At 45.2% G+C, this 14,791-nt stretch overlaps 1 pseudogene; it reads left to right on the top strand.

Annotated features, from left to right (window-relative positions):
* Nucleotides 1-14,791, top strand: part of LOC142465211 (vomeronasal type-2 receptor 26-like) — a 49,779-nt pseudogene that overhangs the window by 9,296 nt on the left and 25,692 nt on the right.

The following is a 14,791-nucleotide window of genomic DNA, read 5'->3' as shown; positions in this document are numbered from 1 at the left end:
CACAGAGACCGGACAAAACAGCATCAGCAGTAAATCTCCAAACAAGGAGATGGTCAGCACGGTGCAGCAGTGGGACACAGAAAAGTGAGTGGTATAGATACTCCAACGGCCGTTTCGCCGTAAGGCTTCTTCCATGTGCTTTCAACAAACCCTCTTTTTCTTTTTGTGTTCGTATATATATATACGTAGGGTTGTTCTGGTTTCCCCTCTGTACCTCCGCAACAGGGCGCAATCACGGGGGTTGCTGTGAGGGAGCATCTGGAGGTTCTGCGGCGGCCCGATAGCACAGGGTGCCGCCATGTTGTATGGGCATTGCACAATACTAATGCGCGACCGGAGGTACGGAGAGAGTTTGCGCATGCGCAGTGTAAGCGCGCGAACGGCTGGCCAATAATCAGGAGGCTGTGAAGTAAACTACAATTCCCATGATCCTTAACAGAGCCACATGACACCAGGGGCCGAATAGGAGTGCAGGGATTGCTGGCAGGCAGGAAAGGGAAGCGTGGTGGAGAGACCACGCTTGCAGATGGTGCCGGAGGAGCAAGGACAGAGGTTGTGTGTGTGCAGGGGGTCAGTGACCCACCTGCTTGGGCCAGATTTCCCCTCAGGCCCAGTGCAGACCCTGAGTCACCATTAGCTTGTGGTGCTGCAGGGAAAGCCATAGAGACAGAGATATTCTATTCCCTTACTGTATTAGCAGGCAGGGACACAGTGTTCTTCCTGAGTTGCTGTGTGCGAACAGTGGTTTGGGCTCAAGCTGCTGGACATTTCCAAACTCGTGAGAGACTACGCTGGATCAGCGGATACTTTTCGAAGTCTGTTACCGGCTACTGGAGTTGCCGGAAGGTATTTAATAAGTGCACCAACACCGGTACCTACAGGCGCTGATCCCGCCTTGGGAGAGGGTTCTTTGGCGACACTGTGTTGAGTGACCAAGGGACTGAGTTTTTACAATGGACACGGTGTGGGGTGCACGCGGTGGTGGGAAGTAACATTACTTAATGAGGACAGTGGCCAGGCCACTGGTGTATATTTACTGAATATCAGCTATTCAGGTACTGTACTATATGTGTTTTATCCCTAATAGGTGTACGCTAAGGTTTTGCGAGTACTTATTAGTAACATGGTTACAACGTTGAGGCTTGTTATCATTATTCTTACCTAGGGGAATCTCACTTATTGGGGATCCTGGGTAAGTGGAGGCGCTGCCAAGAACATATTGTTACCCCAGGCTCCCAGTTAGCAGAGGCCCAGATCTCGCTGAGCCAGCAGGTACATACAGCACTAGTAGTCTCTCTATTTCAGCAGGAAAGAGGGCTACATATATATTCACCAAAACTCACTCTATTTGGGGAATTGGTTTTCTATCCAATCACATAAGTATTTGTATCACAAATTCTGAGCGCAGATCACCTGTTCACTTTTTCATCACTAACCTGAACAGCGTATCAGTTTTGTGCTAGCCCAGGAAGTGGTCACTCAGGTATAACTGCAGTGCCCCTCCTGTTCTAACACCTTGGCATCCCTTAGTCTTTCAAGTACGGACTCTGCACAGACACAGAGGAACAAAGCTTGACTTAGAAAGCCCTCAGTTCATATACATGTAACACCTCCCCCCCCCCCAATCGCAGATAGGGACCATGTGGGGAAATACACTTGTGCTACCGGGTGTGGTGCGTTACCTGATAGGCTCACAGAAGGCCTGAACCTCCGCCACTGGGAGCCTGGGGTTACCTGATCATTCGTTGAACACAGCGCCTCCACTTGTAAAGGCTCCCACCTGAGTGGGATGGTCCTCTTACAGGAACCACAATAATAAGACACGCACACAGTGTATGCTAGTAACTACTAATAATAACTCCGGTACCTGTACCACACAGAATAATGCATATAGCCATACACATAGAAGTGCACAGGGAGCACACATCAACATAGGTATTCCCCAAAGTACCTTATGTCCAAACCCCACCCACGTGTGTTGGAGATAGCGCTATCCCTGGACGTGTTGGTGCACTCTTTATAGATACCTGCCCGGGCTCCAGCCATGGGTGCCGCTATACACTGAAGTGGATCTACCTGATCTGACGTGATGTCCTCCTACGCGTGGGGTGACTTCCAGCGTGGATAATATCACCGCCGCTCCGCACCGTCTGTACTTTGACGGGGATCCATCTGCAACCGGCCGGCCGCAGTCACTGCTTGGCGGGGCCTCCGAGAAGATAGTCTCTATATAACTCTGGGGGGGGGGGTCTGAGCCCAGACCCAGTAATCAGGCTGCGCACTACTGAGTGGCTTCTAACTTAACCAAATAGGTAAAAGGGCAGAACTCCTCAAGTAGGGCCTGTCCCTGAAGCAACCACAAACTGGGGCAATGGTAACTTATCTGGGGTATCTGGGGGTAACTATGCCTAGTGCCAGGGGCTACTATTCCCTGCACACACACCCTAACTCACCCAGCTCCCAGCTCCAACTCACACTCTTTTAAAAACTGTCTAAACTGTCATCTCTCACAGCTTCACTGGTTGCCTAGCAACATGTAACTGCAGCCTCTCTTAACTGTCCCTATTCATAACTGCCAGCGCAGGCTCCCTTGCACTGAAAAGGCCTTAATTGCAAATGCAGCCGCCCTATTGACTAAGCCGCAGCATGTGACAATCCCCTGAGGGATACCAGGGCTATAAACTCCGCCTGGTAAAATCCCAACGGCCTCGCTTGGGTAGCACGGCCCCTTTTATTCTCCTACATCTCCAATTTTGTCTGGGTATTTTTTTCGATTGCCACGCGCTTCACTGTGTTCATGCCGCATTCGTGCCGCATTCGTGCCGAGCCAGCGCTAATACAAATGCACGCGACCGTGGCTTTAAATACCGGAACATGCGCTGAAATGGCCGCACGAGGCTAAAGGCGACCGGCACTGTATATATATATATATATATATATATATATATATATATATATATATATATATATAAAAATAACGAACAAGGGCAGACGGCACACTGTAAACAAGAAATAACTGATGCTTATCCCATATGCACCTAGAAAGCAGATATTACCAGATGGTGGATCCGGAAAGAAGAGACAGTACTACTTGGCTGTGTGCTGTCTCTTCTTTCCAGATAAATCATATATATATATATATATATATATACATTAAACTATATTCATTTAATAACATATATTGTGTCTGGTAATATCTGATATATATATATATATATATATACTGTATATACTGTTGCGGCCCCTTTTAACCTCCAATATACCCGGAAAACCTCGGGCATGTTTTCCGTCTCTAACCAGTCTGTCAAAGACTTTTCCGCGCGGCCCGAAATCACCAGATAGCGCTAATAGCGCTAGACAAAGAAAGCAATAGCCGAGAAACGGCCGAGAACAGGCCGCATCATCCCGCGATTTGCCCCGATTTGCCCGCGATTTTTAAAATCGCGGGGAAAAGGCAGCAGGAGAATAAAGGCAGCAGCCACTATATATATATATATATATATATATACATTAAACTATACCCATTTAATAACATATATTGTGTCTTATTTTCTGTGTGCTAAAAGTTATGGGTTCCTATTCTGGTGTCAGGAATGGAGTGAGTGTATATTCCTTACAATCATTAGCCTTATTCTTGGCACATATTAGAAAATAATGTTTAAAACTTTTAGACACTTTAAAAACCTTCTCAGCTCAGCTTTATAAACTAGCTGTTCCAGCCCCTGAACCCCTTAACTAGGTTCAGTGTACCTGGGTATGTATGTGGGTATCTCTGCAATACTGAGGAACCCCGCTGCACTAGAGACTCTGTGTATGGCCACAGATATAGTTTAACCCCTTCATACCCATTTACCTTATCTGGATGATGCTGCAGCTGGGATCCTGGCGGTGAGTCGTAAGAACGTTTTCAGAGTCAAAGTTAGGAGGAGCAATGTGCTTGGCTATATCCAAGGATATCACTTAATCTCCGGATACAACTTTTGGGGTATCTCATAACTCCGGAACCCCGCTACATACTGTAGACGCATTCTGCAAAGATTTTCTTCGACAAACCCACCCTGAAACTTACAGCCTAGAAATCTCGCGATCACAGCACCCCAGTAAAGGCAAAAACAACATAATTATTTATTGTCTTCAAATTGGAATACAGTTGCAGTAATACATTTTCGACACCTGAGTCCAAGAGCTGACACTCTAAGCCCCTAACACACGTGTCACTGTTAACCAAGTTGACTTGACCTTTATTATAAAACCTGGTTGTGATGATGAAGGGGTCCCAAGGTCATGAATTAAAGCATTATGCCCAGCTGGGGGGGGCCCTGATTCATAAAAGGTGACTGTGAAGTGTCAGTTCTGCAGTCCAATTGTGGTATAGAACTGTGTGAAAGGCGTGAGTTTCCGGGGTAATTTTACGGTAAAATGTTCTCAGGGTGTGTTTGGGTTGATGGGGGGCCACTGTTGTGGGTTACCCCGAAACATGTACTCAGGAATCCCCCCAAATTCCTGAGGACATGAGTAACACAGAACACCGGACAAAATCCTCCCTAGAACGCAGTTTGCAGCTCACCGCCAAATCCTCCTCCTTCAGCACAAACCAGGACAGTAAAACCGGGCAGGGGAATTGCATTAAAGGTTCTTGGAACATTCCCAGACCCCAGTGTGGGGTTCAGTACATCTCTCACCAGGGATAAGGTGAAGAGAGTTATAGGGGTTTTAAGTTAAAATGAAGCATGTCAGCTCTTGGGCCCGGGCATTGTGTATGCATTACTGTGACTGTGTGAAAAATACCCCCAACCTACAGAGCGCATAAGGGGTTAAAGTTTATCCCCACCCTCCAATCAGGTATAAGACTGAGCCAGTTTGTGTTATTAAAATAAAAGGTAAATGGATATGACTCTGCTTAAGAAAGTGCCCCCAGCTCATGGATGTTAAAACATTTGGTCACCGGATGCATTACAAAGGCAAGTAGAAAAAATGTATCCTGCCTGTACTTTTAAATCTGCAACCAGAAAGGCACTTTATTAAAAATATATGTTGTACTGTACTTATCTTAAAGTTATATTTTTAATATGTGTGTGCTTGGGGTGTTACTCTGGGGCTGCAGACCAATCCCATTCTGTTCCCGAGTTAGGGCTTCTCCTTGAGCCGGCAATGCTGGGCTATGGGCCCCTCACATCAATTGACTTGCGGTTAACCGAGTTCCCACGTCAATTGACTGAGTTCCCACGGCAATTGCCTGCCACCTTTCAAGTTATGCTACTAACCGGGACTTGATACATTGTAACTGGTATCCACTTGAGACTGAAACCGCAACCCTTTGATTCAATTGACCTTGCGGTTGTGAGTTCAAGCCTCAGTAATGGATACTTATGATACTCAACTGAACAAAGAGACCGCGCCACGCTTCTCCAATTACAGTACCTTGCGACTTGGCTCACACAGCGGCATCTTGTGTCCAAACACCAGTAATGCAGGTATACATTACCGCAGGCCTATACAATCCTGCAAAACGGGGACAATAAGGTAGAGAGGGGAAAATAGTACATGTGTAATGCATATAAAATTAACCCCTTCATCCCCAATATGAAATAGGGTTAACCAGCCGAGCATACTGCCTTTATTAATGCGCTGATTAACCCCATTTTCGTTACAACATTGTAAGGTGTTACTTTTAGGGAGGAGAGGTGAATATTTTGGCATGCCAGGTGGCTAGGTGACAGGGGACAGTGTCTCCAGGGAAGTAGGCTTGGCTAGGTATGCTTAGCAGCGGAAGTGCCATGTTGACACATGCTCGCAGCATACATTGAAGCTTCTGCCAGGTTACTGTAAGTACGGGCGGAGCATGCCCATAAGTGGGGTGTTTGGTTCCACGCAGTGATTCGCTGCAGACTGAAAGCATGGACTTTTGGAGTTTTTAAAAAGTCATGCCGTCAGTCAGAAAGTTAGTTCCATCAGTTCCATCTAAGAGTCATCTGAAATTAAGTTCCATCTAAGAGTCTTCTGAGATTAAGTTCCATCTAAGTTCCATCTTGTAAACAGATTCATTTAAGCTACAGTGGGTGGTACAGAGACTATTTAATTGCCACTAAAGGTTTGTATCCAGAATCCAGTATTCGCAAGGACTAAGGATTGGCTAATTAATCCTGCATTGGCAAAACAAAATTATTTTATTTAGCTGAAATATAGGGGTGGCAAGTTGCGCCTATAGCCAAAAGACTATCCAGTTTCCTGCTTGCGTATCAACCCCGCTCTGGGAATTGATCCCTAGAGACCGGAGTGCATGAACTTTAGTTCCAGAAACCTGTTATTTCTTTTCAGTAAGTGTTATTCGTGATAATTTTGTAATTCAACATGTGTGTGTGTTCTTTATGTAAACAAAACCAATATATTTTATTTCATGCTTTATTAAATCAAAGTATCCAGGTGGTAAAGTGTTAATAAGTTTGGTCTACCGTGACACTGGTTAACCCCTTCACCGTCACACCTCCCCTACTCAAATTTCAGGCTGTGTTATGATTGACACGTCCGGCGGTTTAACTGGTCCATGTCTTGAGGACATTGGTTCACTGGGACTGTCCTGCCATGAATGTCCATCTGCATTTCCATGCTCACTGCCTTTCTTGTGCTGGATTGTAAGGTCAAATTCTTGCAAGACTCCAACGAAGGAGCTTGCCATTTTCCCCTGACACCCTTTGAAACCAACTTAAGGGATTGTGATCAGTGATCACCGTGAATGCCCGGCCATCCAAATAGGTCTGCAGCTTCCTCAGAGCCCACACAATGGCCAAACATTCTTTCTCAATGGTGGCATAAGCCACCTCCCTGGGCAGTTACTTTCTACTCAGGTACACCAAAGGATGCTCTCCCCCCTCCTCCCCCACTTGATTGAGTACAGCACTGTGATGGGGAGGAAGGGGTTTATACCTGATTTGCTATGCATTACTGTGGTTGCCCTGTCCCAGCCATTTTTATTCCACATTTGCGGGCCATTCTCTGCCTGCGAGGGTAAAAGACAAGATCCATTGCTTGCCATACCCTTTAATTGACACATGATAGCAGTCTAGAAGTCGTAATTTCAATGAGAAATACTAATTCTAGAATGAAAGCACCCAGAAACCTGATTTTTGAGATGCAAATACAGTGTAAAAATGATATTTATGTGCATGTAGTGGTTCAGTTATAACACAAACGTAACATGTTGTTTAATAAAGTGGGTAAAAACTCCAGATCTTAAATGTAAGGCAGGAGCTATTTCTTGTAAGTCCAAGCAGGAATTCCGTGGACATCCAACTGTGATATGGGTGAATGAGCTTTGGTATGTTTATGACCGAGCTTCAAAGGGCTCTCAATGGGCTGTAGGTATTTTTATGACTGTGCCTCAAAAGGGGTCTCACAGATTTAGAGTCTCCCTGTCTAAAAGGGTGTCAGTTATGAAAAGACCCAGATACCCATAAGTTATACACGGCCAGCATTCTGAGGTATCACAGATGCCAGTCTATTGACATTTATTGGTCAAAAATAAGAAGGAGCGACACCAAGTTATGGGTGTAGCCCAGGTATGCTAAGTGGCATGGGTGTCAACCTGACCCATGCGCCTGCCCACCAGACAGCCCTTTTGACCGGTCTTATGAACTGTGGATAAATTGGCTTTTCGTGGGTTGTTTTGTTCCCACGAGGGGGATTGGATCCACATGTAAAATATAGCTTTGGCCAGTCTATAACTGTGGCTCCCCAGGTATCCCCAGTGTGATTCCTGAATTTTAATCCATGATGTAAAGATGCAAGACTTTGTTCCAGCCCAGCAGCAACCAGTCCAGGAGTGAAGGGGTTAATAACAACATAACCACAGGACTTTTAAAACCAAGGTTGCATTTCTGGCGCTTGCAAGCAAAGGGCAATTTCTTTCGTTCCAAGGACAATTTATTTTGTTCCCTTATCCCAGTGAGTGTTGTTTTAAGTGTAAGGTAAGATGGGGCAAATGGTAGTCCAGAGGACTTCCATTAATCCCAGGACGTTGGTACTTTAGCCTTGCCCTCCTGCCCAAATGTTCTTCACACCTCTGACATCCTCTTTGGCTTTCATGTCCAATGTTTGAGTAGACTCACTGGAACTCAGTTGGTAGCCCAGTGGCTCACTCAGATCATTGAACCAGAATACCGTGCACAAAGCATACAGATGCAGCCACCAGTGTTAGATCACTTGCCTTGAAAAATCTGGGGCAATCTCACACTAAATGCCTCAACATGCGTAAACATTTCTGTTATTTTCCTAATGACCCATCGGATTAACACAGTGGGAGGCCCCTGCAGTTCCATTCAAACTGAATAGGACTACAGGGACCCCTGCTGTGTTAATAGGATGGGCCATTAGGAATCTCAAAGAAATGTTTAGGCATGTTGAGGCATTTACTGTGAGATGCCTTAGGTTTTAACCAGGCAAGTGATCGGATACTGGTGGCTGCATCTGTATACAGTATGTATTTAAAAACACTGTTAGTAAAATATACACATTAAACTATCCTAAGTCTTCTGGTATGGGAAATTGAATAAAATGCAGCACTTTATTTCTTACTAGCCATATTCCCCACACACTATAACATAAACTTAAACTTTTAAAACTCCTCCCAAACTTATCTATGGTTGGAGCAACTCCAGAACCCCTCTGCAGGTTCTGTGTGATCTGGGCATTACCTGGGTATCCCCCTTAACCTAGGGACCCCTCATAGTTACCAGGACACTTTGTATCCCTATGCCCCATTTACCTTTCTGGGTTATGCTGAAGCAGGGAACACTAGCGGTGAGTCGCGCAGGCATTTTCAAGGGGAGATTTTGCCGGGACAGTGTGCCTATATGTATATGGGAATCAAGCCTGATTCTCTGGTACATTTTAGGGGTATCAAGCCACTCTGGACCCGACTACCTAGACACATTCTGGCAACACTTTCTCCGCAAACCCCAGATTGAAACTGTAGCCTAGCTCACTGGCATCCCTGGAAAGGTAAAAACACAAAAATATCTTTATTATCGCATATTTTACAGGTTATGCAATACAACGGTTTGGCTCAACAGCTGACACTCCTGAAACCCAAAACATGAATCAGAGGTATCCAAATGGGATTAACCTTTATTAGTGTGCCTGCTTACTCGCTGACTCTCAGGAGTCTTTCTGAGTCCAAGGGCTGGTTTGTTGGTTACCCATATAAAAAGGAAGGGAGGGATCTGTAAACAGAGGTTGCATGGGGGAGAGAAGGTTAGTTAACTGAATTTAAGAGAGTCCCAGAAATTACAGGTAAATATATCACCGGATTTTTGTAGATCCCAGCTGGCCTAAATTTTTTGTTAAGCCAGAGGAGATTTTTAATTGCATATGGGGAGAAAATCAATTTCATTAGCTCTACACATCTCTTATCCATTGGGTTTGCATACCAACTAATTAATTGCCCCAATTGAGCTGCTCTGTAGTACATTAGTAGATTCGGAAGAGCTAGACCTCCTCCTGATTTAGATTTATAGAGGATATCTTTGCGGACTCTGGGACATCTATTTTGCCATACAAATTTCAATATTTTATTTTGTACATTATTTAGATATTTCTGGCAGATTTTAACTGTGAAGGTTTAAAAACAATAGAGGAGTCTAAGTAGAATATTTATCTTAATAGCTGCTACCTTCCCAAACCAGGAAATTATATGTGGGTTCCAGGTGGCCAAATCTTTTATTATTTGATTGAAAAAGGTTCTACAATTTGTAGTGTATAATGTAGAGTAAGCTTTAGTTATTTGGACACCAAGGTATGTAATATGGTCCGGATTCCATTGAAAATCGAAATTAAGTTGGAGTAATTTTACCATTTCTCTAGGAAGGTTTATAATAAGGGACAGGGATTTAGTATTGTTAATTTTGTATCCTGAGAGGGAACCGAGTTCCGATAAAGTATGAAAAAGATTAGAGGGTGTGAAAGCGTCAATAATATATCATCATCAATAAGTGCTATCTTGAATTCCTACTTTTCAACAAAAATACCAGAAATGTTGGAATTCAATATTATCCGACAGGCTAATGTTTCTATGGCCAAGGCAAACAGTAGAGTAGACAGCGGGCAACCCTGTCTATTTCCGTTTAATATTGGGAAATAATTAGCCAAAGAAGTGTTGATTTTCACTATAGCCATTGAGGCAGAGTATGACGTATTTATACCATTTAGATTTTTTTTCTGTGAATCTATCTGTGAAAGCCATCATGAACTGCCAATATAATCTATCAAAAGCTTTTTCCGTGTCTAATAAAAGTAAAAGAGATGGACATACTGTTTGTTTTGCCACATGTATAAGATTAAACGTCCTCCTTGTATTGTCAAGGGCATGTGTGCCCAGGACAAAACCTGCTTGGTCCAGAAGAACTAGACTAGAGAGAATATTGATATATTAGAAGAGAATACCCCGCTACAGCATTAGGATATATAGGTGTAGTATTATGAGAAAGGTGCCTTGGGTAATAATGATAATGAGAAAACAGAGGAGAGCTAGAAACCCAATATGGCACTCAATTCCCAAAGCTGAATGTATTGTGATAAGAATTAAAAATACATTTTATTGTTCACCATAATTAAAAGAATGGGGGTTAAAATCCATTTAAGGACATACACATAGCAATCCTATGTTGAGTGCTGTATGCACTCTGGATTGATAATGAACGAAGCAATGGAGTTGAATTAGATCAATGTTTCGAATTAAGGTGCTGGTATACAGTCAACCTAAGATATGAAGGTGTTGCTTCAACACTAAGTATATCATGTAACAGCCTTTATACATTGGTAGAACTACTGGGGTTAAATGATACCCTGTGATAGAGTAGGATCCAGTCAGATAATCTCCTACAAAAAGTGCTACTCAGCAATCAATTTGGTGATATATATACGAGTTCGTGCATACATATGCAATCCAGTTAGTCTGTGCCCGTATAATATGGTGTTAGTGCTGCACAGAAGCTGAGGTGATGATAAAGGGGGTCCTATCGTAGAGTGTGTAACTCAACTATCTCTGGTTGCAGAAACACTGATATGCGGTTTGGCTGTGTGAATGCCTAAGCCCATATTCATGAATGGGTTAACCGCTGGTGTTCTGCACTCCAGTTCTGTCGATAGGGGTTTCCCCTGAATGAACTTGTATCACTTGCAGAGCTGATAAGCCCTCTATAATGTCACGGTGTGGCTGTTGATATGCCTGGGTCCATATTCATGAATGGACTAAACCGCATGATAACAGGGGTACAGATGTACAGAGATATGTGTCCACTTACTGGGAGGACGAATGAACACCTAGTTCTCCTACTCGAGAGAGTGTTTTCACTCACAGAGACTGGCAGCTGCTCGCAGTGCGATACTGAAAGCTGCCACGTGAATACTGACAATGCGCGTGCACGTGATGGCCGACGCACGCGTTTTGTGTGAGAAACGCTTTCTCAAGGCAATAAGTAGAATAATTATGTGTTCATTCGTCCTCACATTCAGCTTTGGCAATTGAGTGCCATATTTGGTTTCTAGCTCTCCTCTGTTTTCCCATTAGAGAGAATATCGTTAAGTATTGTGGCCAAGATTTTTGCATATATTTTAAAATCTGTATTTAATAGGGAAATGAGTCTGTAACCAGAGCACATCAGGGGATCTCTTCCTCTTCTAGGTCTGCGGTCTAGCTGAAGTGCTCATAATAATACGATGTAGCATGCAGTCTCGTTATCCACTTGACCTTAATTGAGGGAATACGTCTGCAGTTACCGAGCCCGGCGAGCAGCGTTACATTGTATGCCAAGTGGAAAACCGCAGACCACATCACAGAGCTGGTTAAATTAAGTCCTAACTCAGGTTAGGAGAGAGCTAGCACTCTAATGTTGGGAGTGCAGCTAGTTTAAAGTGCACCATGAACATACATATGGGTTTTTATAGTTGTTACACATACAGAAACATACAGAAACATACATATAAAAGTAAACTGTATGCCAACAGTGTTTTAAAATGTAAAGACAGGAACCCTTTCCTGTCAGCCCGGCAATGAATGCATTAACATGCCATATGTTAAGGGTGAATGAGCTGAGGGAATTTTCATCTCCGTTCTTCAAAGGGCACTCTGATAAGTTGGTGCCCCAGTGTCTAGAGTTGAAAAGCCTCAGAGACCCGAGTTGTTAGGGTGGCCAGATTATTTGTAAGTACCAGATACCGGCTCAAAGTATGGGCACTTCACACTAGGTAGCCAAACCCCAGACTTGCTGTCGCCATGTAAGTGATTGAGCCCCATATGTTAAGCAGTTAAGGTGTCAAGTTAGCACATGCTCAGATCAAACCAAGAAGCAACTTCTGCCCTTTTTGCAAGCTACTGGCATGTCTGGCAAAATTGCTCCCACGGGAGGATTGGCTGGGAATATTAAGGATAGGACCATTAACCCTATAAGAATGCCTCCAGCCCAGTCCTAGTAAGATTCATCTGTTCCAACTAAGATTCGACCAAGTTACAGCGTCTGCGGTTCCAGAGTGTGAGGGGTTAATTGCATCGAAACGAAGGTTTGCATCCCTCTTCCAGAAGTCGTATGCGCTGGGGATTCCTGAACGAATCCCGCAAGGACATTATGAAATTCTTCCTGTCGGCGGAGATATAGAGGTGAAAAATTGCGGCCCTAGCCCAGGACTGTCACACGGCTCAACTCGCGCACCCACTTGCATGCGTGCAGGGGTGTCCAGAGACTTTCATTCGTTCCGTGGACACTTTATTTTGTTCCCCATCCCAGTAAGTGATTTATCCGGTGTAATTGTGGTAATTGTGTGTTTGTCTGAAAATAAATAAATTATAATTTGCCCTACACACCTAAGCCCCACTACCCACCTCTTTAGCCCCCAATTAACATTACAATATCCAATGAACACCAAAACACAACCAACCTGCCCCCTGTACCCCACATAAAACCATTGTTTTCTTTTTTTACACACAGGATTAATACCACAGGCTGGCAGGGTCCCTGGGTTGTCCTGACGGGTGCCCGCAGGCCTCACAGTGCACCCCTGGGGGTACCCATAGGTGCCTGGAGGCCCTCGGTAGGTCCTCGCTATGCTCCATGGGCCCACAGGTGGTTCCCACGGTTGTCCGTTGGCCAAACATGGTCAACAGGTGGTCCCCTTGGGTGTCTTTGAGGTCCACGGGCCATCTCTACAGGTGTCTGGAGGCACTCGGGTGGTTCACACGGTGTGCTGGGGGAACTCGGGTGGTCCCTGCGATTCCCCTGGAGCCCCACAGGGTTCCCTACTTCCTCTCCGCAGGTGTCCGTGTGTCCTCAGGTGGTCCCTGTGGGTTTCCGCTGGCCTGCGGTAGCATTCCTGTATTTAAAAAAACAAAAACATGGCCTACATTTCAATAAATACACCTCCCCCCCCCACCAAACACATACAGTACAGTAATAAGCAAAATAACTATTATCCAGATAGGGATAAAGATTATTTGCCCATTATTAAATACAACATTAGCCAGCATAAATAAAGTAAATAAAAACTGTTCAACTTCCCCTGCAATTGTGAAGGGCGTCCTCGTCAGCTTACTGCAGGTCCCTGTCCTCTGTTGCCATAAAGAATACATACCAAATAAATTCTAATGGCCCCTAGGTCATTAATCACCTTAGTGGTATATAACCACTATAGTAATTAAGGGGTTAACCCACCCTGCTCCTCTACCAACCCAGGAAGTCTAACCACCCACCCGGACCCACAATGTCCACCCTGTACCCATTGAGTGGCATAGTGGTACATCATACCCATATAATACTTTATGAGTATGATAAGCCACTATAGCAGTCAATGGGCACCCTAATCAAAATACATGAATGCCCAAAAGACACAAAAATATAAAACATATACAAACACCTAAACACCCTGTTTCAATAAATAAAAACACTGGTCCCTAGAGAGGGTTATCGGAACCCTACAATGCGGCATGTCCTACTCACGTTTTTAGATCAGCGACCATCTTTCCTTGCTCCTTCCCCGAGGCGCGCGGGAACATCACTGATCTTCGCGGGCTTGTCCAGTGATGTCATCACCCCGTGCCGCCTTCTCGCGAGAGTTGGATCCCTGGCACCTGCAAAGTAGAGGGAGGAAGCAGAGGTGCACGCGGACGATGCAGCTCCTCAACAAGATGGCCACAGAGGGGCAATACCACGGTGTTCCCCCCCAAGGACACACGGAACGGGGAGGCTAGAGGGGGCACAACTGCGGCAGGACACAGGCCTTGCTACAAGGGACCGTACATGGAGGCATCCGCTCATGTGCCTACCCCAGAACTGTTGTCTCCCATAAGCACGCCCATATCAAAAAGGATCTAAAGGAAAGGGGAGAGGAGGAGAGGGGGGAGGAGGAGGGGGGGAGAGGGGGGAAGAGAGGGGGGGAGGAAGAGAGGGGGGGAGGAAGAGAGGGGAGGGGTGGGAAGAGGGGGGGAGGAAGAGAGGGGGGAGGAAGAGAGAGGGGGGAGGAAGAGAGGGGAGGAGGAGGAGGGGAGGAGGAGAGAGGGGAGGGGCAGAGGAGAGGGGGGGAGGGGTGTGGGGGGGAGGAGGAGAGGGGGAGGGGAAGAGGAGAGAAGGAGGGAGGGAGGGAGGAGAAGAGGAGAGAAGGAGGGAGGGAGGGAGGAGAAGGAGGGAGGTTGGCTGGGTTCCCACACACAGATACCAATCCCACCACAGGGTTCATTGTAAAAGATATAAAAATTTAGTTGAGCCCCACGACCACTCTCTAGAGAGACTAAAGCCTATCAATCCCTATA

Source organism: Ascaphus truei, chromosome 1 (genome assembly GCF_040206685.1).
Source record: "Ascaphus truei isolate aAscTru1 chromosome 1, aAscTru1.hap1, whole genome shotgun sequence".
Lineage (NCBI taxonomy): Eukaryota > Metazoa > Chordata > Amphibia > Anura > Ascaphidae > Ascaphus > Ascaphus truei.
The sequence above is the reverse complement of the archived record's forward strand: the minus strand, read 5'-3'. Positions and strand labels throughout refer to the sequence as shown.